At 40.6% G+C, this 10,214-nt stretch overlaps 1 protein-coding gene across 1 annotated transcript in view; it reads right to left on the reverse strand.

Moving 5' to 3' along the window:
* LOC132869133 (junctional adhesion molecule-like) overlaps window positions 1-9,975 on the reverse strand; it is a 58,162-nt gene extending 48,187 nt beyond the window's left edge. Inside the window, exon 1 of the mRNA XM_060902490.1 lies at window positions 9,914-9,975. The gene's annotated coding sequence lies outside the window, so the exon portion shown is untranslated. The remainder of the gene's footprint in view (window positions 1-9,913) is intronic.
* Window positions 9,976-10,214: the final 239 nt, after the last annotated feature.

Consider the following 10,214-nt stretch of genomic DNA (forward strand, 5'->3'; position numbering starts at 1 on the left):
TTTTGTTTCTGAGTTACATGTTCGTTTGAAGGACTTGATGTACTAAATAACATAGTTGCACCCGGTAGTGTTGAAATTGGTAAACACCGCAGTTGCGGACATTTTGTAGCCTAAAATGATGTTATGATAAGCTTTAATAAAGGGCCCGGCCATTTGCCCCGCCCCCGGCCCGGCTCTGACTTGTTCCGCCACTGTCACTGATGTCACTGTTTGCGCTGCTTAACGGCATCACATGACGTCCACCCACTTTCGCTAACTCCACCCAATGTGTCCACCCACTTCCAGCCAGCACGGTTCAGCGCGGTTGTAGTCGAAATGCAACTCCAACAGCCCCGCTCAGCTCGACTCAGCTCGACTCGGCACGGCACGGCTCAGCCGCGTTTGTAGTGGAAAAGCGGCATAAATGGTCCGCTGAATGTGTCTCTGGCATGAAACTCGTTTGCAGGCATTTGGACTGCATTGCCCACTCTCGGTCCACATAATGTACGGTAGCTGACATATAGGGCATCATGTTGCAGCTGGACCACATATCCGTTATCAAGGCCAAATATTCCACCTAGCGCTTTTTTTTCTTAACGTGCCAAAGCCTCGGATGAGTATCTAATACTTTTAATAATAATAATAATAATAATAATAATAATAATAAATGTAATAATGTGGTATTAAAATCCCACCCCCCATATGATCGTCCATCACGATGTTTGCACTGTAAACATCTTCGATGCCAATTAAGGGGACATCGCACAGCCCTATTTCACGCACTCCATCAAGAAACAAGTTAAACATGATGAACACGGGCATACTGTTTTGAGCATACGATTTTTAAAAAAAAAGAAACTAGCTACATCAAAGTCCTTCAATAAACCCATCCTTTAGCGCAAATGAGCTTAACCTAGTTCAAAGCATGACGCTAGCAGTAGCTGCATAAGGCAAAATCATGTGGGCCTTTCTCAACAACAAGCCACGGCGGGCAAACATTAATAATCAAGCGTCCTTACCTTAAAACACTGTCTTGACCACAGAACTTCTCAAGTATTTCACTTAAATCCACACAGGTTAACAACACACCCAACACAGCTAGCGAGAAATGTGGATCTGCGCTAGCTTTGTATTGCTATTCCCCTCAGTATGCTTACTCTGTCTGCTGCCCGAACTGTGAACATTATAGCCTACAATCTTTTCATCAATTTCTTCAGTAGATGCCGTTTTAGACATTTTATTATCCCCATCGAAATATGCTATTATACTAACAGGATTATAACTCAAATCACACGACACGTATTCAAATCACAACTGATTTATTTTACTGTTGGACAGATCTAGCCTAGCTGCACATAGCCTAGCTGCTGGTAGGCTGATAACTGATAAGTAGCTGATATTCTGAACAGATTGGTGATCCTTACCTTAAAAAAGTCTGTGACTTTAGGCAACGATTCTACCATTACCTGCATCTCTCTCTCTTTTTTCCTTTTATGCGCCCCGCTAACATGTGAACGCTTCATCTTTCAAAGCCTCTAAATTTGTGTCTCAGTAGTCTGCAGTCTTTGGCGCACTTTCGTGCGTGACGTTACATTTTGTTACATTTTATTCTGGTACAGTTGTGGGTGTTCGTTTCGCGAACCACATCCACCATGTCTCTTACAGCAGGCAACTGTGCGCTCATTTATTTCTAACCATATTGCTATCCGTACATTAATGTAGGCCCACGATTCCGACAGTTTATTATTTTATTAATATTACAAGGCCCCTGATTGGCTGTGGCCCAGGGGCTTGAGCCCCCCCTTAAAGCGCCGGTGCATGTCCGCCATCGTCTGTGTGAGACTCGCGCGCGCGACAACTGTCTTTCCCGTGATTCATTTCCAGAACGCATTTCCCCTTCTCCGTTTTAGCCTTTTTTATTTATTTATTTATTTATTTATTATTTATTTTTTACTCAGTAACGGTTGTGATGTAAAATGTACCGAAGTACACTACTTAAAAGAAAACATACTTAAGTAAAAGTAAAAGTACACTCTTTAAAAATTACTTGAAAAAGTACAAGTACACAAAAAAGCTACTCAAGTACAGTAACGCGAGTAATGTAATTCGTTACTTTCCACCTCTGCGTTTTAAGGACTCTTTTCCCCATACAATTCAATTAACTCATTTTGGATTAAGCTCAAATAATGAGTTAGTCTGCTTTCTTTTTTTGAAGTCCTCACTTTTTCTAGGTGGTCTTTCAAAAGTGGGTCATAGTGGGACAAGCGCTCTAGTGTGTCCAAGAAATTCCCACTGTGGACATCGCCTAAGTCTTTTCTTTTGCCTCTGAAAGATAACTGTGGCAGCAGGGGCGTGGTCAAGCATCAGTCTATGAATGGAGGGCGGAGTTAGGGAAGGTAAGTGGCAGAATCACTACACCTGATGGGAATTAACCTGTGTTTGTGTGTCTTCCAGTGACCGTGCCCTATAAAGAGGGGAGGGAGAGCAGAGGAAGGGAGCTCTCCCCCAACCTGTATGCTTGTGTGCATGTATGTATGTGAGAGAGTGAACATAAAAGCTGAAAAGCTAAAATAAAAGAGTTTTTGAGAACTCAGTTCTGGCCTGCCGTGCTTCTGTGCTCCACCCACTTAGAACTCTTGCTACAGTAACTTTCTTGATGCCAAGTGCAGAGTAACATGAAGTAGTCTCGGCAAGAGAGCTTTATTTCTTTCGATCTCTGACTGCATCCGTCTTTGCAGCTGATGGTCAGTGCCACTTTGAGCCATAACAGAACACTGCAGGTTTTTCCATTTCAAATAGCAGTCCCTGAGTGCCTTGTTATTTTCATGATTTGGAAGTTTATCGTACATGCGGTGCCACTTAACGTCACACATCTTGTACCTGTGGTCACTATTCAGAGTGCTCCGAGAAGGCCTTTTTAATCCATGTGAAAAACGAACACAAGGAATGCAAAAATGAGCATTTGCACTGTCACTATAAACTAACCAGTCCCTTTTCACCTTTTCTCTGCCATGCGATGCCTCAAGTAGTCTGGAAATGGCTTTCCCTCTGAATCTTTGGACATTTCTTTGTTTTCCCTTGTTGCCAACTTTCTAACAATAATTGCCCTGTCACTGACACTTAACTTTGCTGGCCACAAGCCTGGGTCAACTGACAGCAGATCATCTGGTTCTGAAAGCAGTGTATGTGACTCAGTGCCTGAAATGTCCCTCATCTCAATCTCACATTGTTCCTTGCTCTTCACTGCTTCCTCCTCCTCATCTGTGCTGCTGTCACTACTTGTACTGTCATCCTTAGCCTCTTCTTCTATTTGAATATCTCTGGCCTCCTCTCTGGCCCCATCGTGACTCGAAGAGGGCCCTGGCTCTAAAGTATCCGTAACCTTAACCATGAAGTACATACCTGTAATTCAGAATCTGTCATATAATCGTGCTAAAACAGTGTGTTGTGAGAACTATGTGTATGTATGACTAACATTTGGATGGAATGAGCTGCATGCTTGGTTAGTAACATTAGTTGATCATAAAGGGAAACAGATATCTTAAAAGGGGGACCTTAAAAGTGGCAATGGCATTATCTCCTTTACAATCTAACAACCTTCTTAGCCAGTTTTTGTCCATTTCATTATTGGAATGTCTATATGAATGTTGTCAGCTAAAATTGTACTTGCTTGCTATAGCTAACTGCTCACATGGTTAATGCAGCATAAATACTAAAAATCGGTCTGCATGAGCCTTAACCCCAAAGCCCTTTATTCACAGATTGCACTGTAAATAGATTATCAAAAAAAATACTGCTCACCTCCTCCTGTTTCAACTGGGAGGAGGGGTTGAGGCAGGGTGACTTAATCCTGAGGCTGCATCTGTGCATGCTGAGAGCAGAACTCATTAGTGAACAAGCTAGTTATTAGCATGCATCTTAACCTAGCTGGCGTACTAGCTGTAGAGTGGACCTACAAATTCACTGAGCTCTTTGCAGACCAAAGTTAGATTTGTCTCATTTTCAGTGGCAATAAAGGTAACCTATGAAATATTTAAGTAAAACAACACTGCATTGTAAATTAAGCTGTTAGCTTGATCATCCAAGCAGTGGTGAAGCCACATGTTAGGTTAATAAGCATGTTAGGTTAATAGCCACCAAAGGAAGATCAGTGAATAAATGTATGGGCTACCTTTCTTCAGAAAAAACTGGGTGACTAATTGTTGGCCCTTTTTCTTTCCTTCTCTCAGCTTTCTGCTGCCTCTCTCTACATTTCTTGTAACCCGACTTCTTCATGATGGTGTCAATCTACTGACGGTTCACCATCAATCCTGTTTCTGCTGTGCGCAGCTCGTTAGTGCTGGATTGGAAAGCAACAAACCTAACGTGGTGTCAGACTCTGGTTCTGCCTACACAAGACTGTACCATGTAATGAACAGGGAGAGGGGTGAAATATAAAGACTATCTATTCTATAATTTTGCAGAAAATGGAAAAGCAAACCAAAAGGTTGTTGTATTTACTCAATATCAGAGACAAAATTATTCAAAATATTTTTTTAAATTAAATTACAACCCCGATTCCAAAAAAGTTGGGACAAAGTACAAATTGTAAATAAAAACGGAATGCAATGATGTGGAAGTTTCAAAATTCCATATTTTATTCAGAATAGAACATAGATGACATATCAAATTTTTAAACTGAGAAAATGTATCATTTAAAGAGAAAAATTAGGTGATTTTAAATTTCATGACAACAACACATCTCAAAAAAGTTGGGACAAGGCCATGTTTACCACTGTGAGACATCCCCTTTTCTCTTTACAACAGTCTGTAAACGTCTGGGGACTGAGGAGACAAGTTGCTCAAGTTTAGGGATAGGAATGTTAACCCATTCTTGTCTAATGTAGGATTCTAGTTGCTCAACTGTCTTAGGTCTTTTTTGTTGTATCTTCCGTTTTATGATGCGCCAAATGTTTTCTATGGGTGAAAGATCTGGACTGCAGGCTGGCCAGTTCAGTACCCGGACCCTTCTTCTACGCAGCCATGATGCTGTAATTGATGCAGTATGTGGTTTGGCATTGTCATGTTGGAAAATGCAAGGTCTTCCCTGAAAGAGACGTCGTCTGGATGGGAGCATATGTTGCTCTAGAACCTGGATATACCTTTCAGCATTGATGGTGTCTTTCCAGATGTGTAAGCTGCCCATGCCACACGCACTAATGCAACCCCATACCATCAGAGATGCAGGCTTCTGAACTGAGTGCTGATAACAACTTAGGTCGTCCTTCTCCTCTTTAGTCCGAATGACACGGCGTCCCTGATTTCCATAAAGAACTTCAAATTTTGATTCGTCTGATCACAGAACAGTTTTCCACTTTGCCACAGTCCATTTTAAATGAGCCTTGGCCCAGAGAAGACGTCTGCGCTTCTGGATCATGTTTAGATATGGCTTCTTCTTTGAACTATAGAGTTTTAGCTGGCAATGGCGGATGGCACGGTGAATTGTGTTCACAGATAATGTTCTCTGGAAATATTCCTGAGCCCATTTTGTGATTTCCAATACAGAAGCATGCCTGTATGTGATGCAGTGCCGTCTAAGGGCCCGAAGATCACGGGCACCCAGTATGGTTTTCCGGCCTTGACCCTTACGCACAGAGATTCTTCCAGATTCTCTGAATCTTTTGATGATGATATGCACTGTAGATGATGATATGTTCAAACTCTTTGCAATTTTACACTGTCGAACTCCTTTCTGATATTGCTCCACTATTTGTCGGCGCAGAATTAGGGGGATTGGTGATCCTCTTCCCATCTTTACTTCTGAGAGCCGCTGCCACTCCAAGATGCTCTTTTTATACCCAGTCATGTTAATGACCTATTGCCAGTTGACCTAATGAGTTGCAATTTGTTCCTCCAGCTGTTCCTTTTTTGTACCTTTAACTTTTCCAGCCTCTTATTGCCCCTGTCCCAACTTATTTGAGATGTGTTGCTGTCATGAAATTTCAAATGAGCCAATATTTGGCATGAAATTTCAAAATGTCTCACTTTCGACATTTGATATGTTGTCTATGTTCTATTGTAAATACAATATCAGTTTTTGAGATTTGTAAATTATTGCATTCCGTTTTTATTTACAATTTGTACTTTGTCCCAACTTTTTTGGAATCGGGGTTGTAACTTACACATGGTAATAATATTAATATTGTCCTCTAAGGGCCCTCTGTCAATGCTGGGCCCTAAGAACTGTCCACACACACACACTCCCCACAGTGCCCCTATGTGTGTGTGAGAAGCTGTAAGTCAGCTGTAATGCAGGAGGTGAAGATGGTGGTCACTGACAGAAGAACAGCAGAAAAAGGTGTGAAATTCACACAAGTCTAATTACAGACCAGAAGAGAATGACGTGACATACAAGCTATAGGAAAATAACTTCTTACACTAAGATGTGTTCTTGAAGATACATTCAATAAGATTGAGAGAGCTCTCAAAAATGTACTATAGAAACACTTCATACATACTTCAAAACCAGCTCACTCTACCAGAACACAAGCATAGGCCCTCTCTCTCAACAAGAATGCTTGATCACTTGCAAACAATGACTTTTTGCAGGGAGTAAATCCAAAGTACGAAAAACGAAAAAGAAACGACTGAAATTCAAAAAAAATATCAAAAGTATGTACATTTGTGATACATACAGACACACACACACACACACATCATATATCAACAAATGCTAAAGATATCCTTTAGCTGTATAATACAGTAAAAAGTCCTGCACTGAGTTGATTCAGACGAGTACATCGTTCACACATGAACAGGAAATGCACAGTGGAAGTGGTAGATCAGTGGTTAAGGCACACTGAGCTCAGAAGGATGCGATTTTAAAACCCACCATCACCAAACAGACATTAACCCTTCACCTGCTGAGTTGTATCCTGCTGCTTTGGATAACTGCATCAGGTAAATGTACACAAAACACAATTTTGGCTTTCAGTTTAGTTACTTTACTCATGGATCTGGGGAACATCCTGGAAACACTGGATGTAAAATATACAGAAAAACACCATGGATGGCACACGAGAAGGTTGCAGGGAAACACACACACACAAATGCAAACACACATAAAATAATGAATGGAAGCTCGTTATCTTTGGCCCTCCACCTACTTGTGTGGTTTTAGGATTTAGGAATCAAATTAATACATTTTTTTTCCAAAATTTTGATTGTTCTTTTTTTATTGTTTGGTTAGAATTGTTTTGATCAATTTTGTAAACAGTGTGTCAGCATGTGAAAAATAAGCTGTAGACAGAGCTTTGTTGGAGGTTGTGTTTGTGCAACAAAAGAATTCATGAATTTTGAAAGCTGAGGTTCTTCAATCGTTTTCATGTCAAAGCAATACAAAAGTAATACACAGTGATGGACATTTAGCCCAAATGGACCCCTGTTGTGAGGTTTGAAAATATGAACACAGTCTTGACAATGAATGTAAGTAATAAAAAAAACCTATAAATAAGGTGTAATGCAGGAAGTGAAGATGGTGGTCACTGACAGAGATACAGCAGAAAAAGGTGTGAAATTTGCACAAGTCTATTTACAGCCAAAAAGTGACATGCTTCATATGAGTTCTTATAGAAGCATTCAAGAAGACAGAGATGATGAGAGATGTAATTCAGTAAATATGGAAAAACATACAGGGTAAGTAAAATAATCTAACTGTAGAATCCTCCTTATTCATACACCCACCTCTCTTCATCAGGACATTTAGACTGAAGTTAATCAGGAAGAAAAAAGCTGAACAGGTCGACGTGTATGTTTACCTTGTGTACAGTGGTGCTTGAAAGTTTGTGAACCCTTTAGAATTTTCTATATTTCTGCATAAATATGACCTAAAACATCATCAGATTTTCACACAAGTCCTAAAAGTAGATAAACAGAACCCAGTTAAACAAATGAGACAAAAATATTATACTTGGTCATTTATTTATTGAGGAAAATGATCCAATATTGCATATCTATGAGTGGCAAAAGTATGTGAACCTTTGCTTTCAGTATCTGGTGTGACCCCCTTGTGCAGCAATAACTGCAACTAAACGTTTGCGGTAACTGTTGATCAGTCCTGCACACCGGCTTGGAGGAATTTTAGCCCGTTCCTCCGTACAGAACAGCTTCAACTCTGGGATGTTGGTGGGTTTCCTCGTATGAACTGATCGCTTCAGGTCCTTCCACAAGATTTCCATTGGATTAAGGTCAGGACTTTGACTTGGCCATTCCAAAACATTAACTTTATTCTTCTTTAACCATTCTTTGGTAGAACGACTTGTGTGCTTAGGGTCGTTGTCTTGCTGCATGACCCACCTTCTCTTGAGATTCAGTTCATGGACAGATGTCCTGACATTTTCCTTTAGAATTCGCTGGTATAATTCAGAATTCATTGTTCCATCAATGACGGCAAGCCGTCCTGGCCCAGATGCAGCAAAACAGGCCCAAACCATGATACTACCACCACCATGTTTCACAGATGGGATAAGGTTCTTATGCTGGAATCCAGTGTTTTCCTTTCTCCAAACATAACGCTTCTCATTTAAACCAAAAGTTCTATTTTGGTCTCCTCCGTCTACAAAACATTTTTCCAATTGCCTTCTGGCTTGTCCACATGCTTTTTAGCAAACTGCAGATGAGCAGCAATGTTCTTTTTGGAGAGCAGTGGCTTTCTCCTTGCAACTCTGTCATGCACACCATTGTTGTTCAGTGTTCTCCTGGTGGTGGACTCATGAACATGAACATTAGTCAATGTGAGAGAGGCCTTCAGTTGCTTAGAAGTTACCCCGGGGTCTTTTGTGACCTCGCCGACTATTACACGCCTTACTCTTGGAGTGATCTTTGTTGGTCGACCACTCCTGGGGAGGGTAACAGTGGTCTTGAATTTCCTCCATTTGTACACAATCTGTCTGACTGTGGATTGGTGGAGTCCAAACTCTTTAGAGATGGTTTTGTAACCTTTTCCAGCCTGATGAGCATCAACAATGCTTTTTCTGAGGTCCTCAGAAATCTCCTTTGTTCGTGCCATGATACACTTCCACAAACATGTGTTGTGAAGATCAGACTTTGATAGATCCCTGTTCTTTAAATAAAACAGGGTGCCCACTCACACCTGATTGTCATCCCATTGATTGAAAACACCTGACTCTAATTTCACCTTCAAATTAACTGCTAATCCTAGAGGTTCACATACTTTTGCCACTCACAGATATGTAATATCGGATCATTTTCCTCAATAAATAAATTACCAAGTATAATATTTTTGTCTCATTTGTTTAACTGGGTTCTGTTTATCTACTTTTAGGACTTGTGTGAAAATCTGATGATGTTTTAGGTCATATTTATGCAGAAATATAGAAAATTCTAAAGGGTTCACAAACTTTCAAGCACCACTGTATAAAGATTACTGCTGTCTTTGGAAAATTTAACAATCGTACATGCTGGTCTTGAAATTCTGCATTTTCATAACATTACATAAAGCCATCATCAAATATTTTCACTGAATGTGTTCATCTCTGTTGGCCCAATTAATATTGTAACACTTTAGTAAGTAAAGCTATTGTGAATTAAAACTCTAAATGATAAACATTTGACAGTGTAGGGTTTGGTTGTTCAGGAACAGGGCTGAACTACGTCCGACTGTACACCCAGTCTGGACAGAAACCACATTAACTAAACACAAAGCAGATGAACTAAGAACTGGCTAATATTCTCTCTCCTTTCTGTCCTAGAAAATAGAAAATATCTTCACTCACCTGCAGCGACGTGAAACACAACAGACAGAATATACAAGCACTTTATCATTACTGATTCTTCTGCACACACAGTATAAGTTACATGTGTTAATCTAAATGCAGGTAAACAATGAGTGTTGTTGTTTTTGTTGTTTTGTATCCAAATGAGAGTCGCAGCTTACCCGTCTGTGTTCTTGCTTCTTGAAGGCTGATCTTGTAGCCGATTGTTTTGAAACAAACTGACTTTCAGTTGTTCATTCAGTTCTCCATTCATTCGCTTCTTCCACGCAAGGGTGAGCTATTACTGCTGAGGCAAGCATATCCAGTGGAGAAATCAGATGGCTAGTCCACTCATTCTCCATTTTCTCCATACTGAGTACGCTGCCATTACTGCTCAGCTCAGGCAATTACTAAAACCCGGGACAGAACGGGACGGGATGTCACCGGTTTCAGCAACAACCACAGGGAGGTCACTGCCCGAGC

Source organism: Neoarius graeffei, chromosome 2, assembly GCF_027579695.1.
Source record: "Neoarius graeffei isolate fNeoGra1 chromosome 2, fNeoGra1.pri, whole genome shotgun sequence".
Lineage (NCBI taxonomy): Eukaryota > Metazoa > Chordata > Actinopteri > Siluriformes > Ariidae > Neoarius > Neoarius graeffei.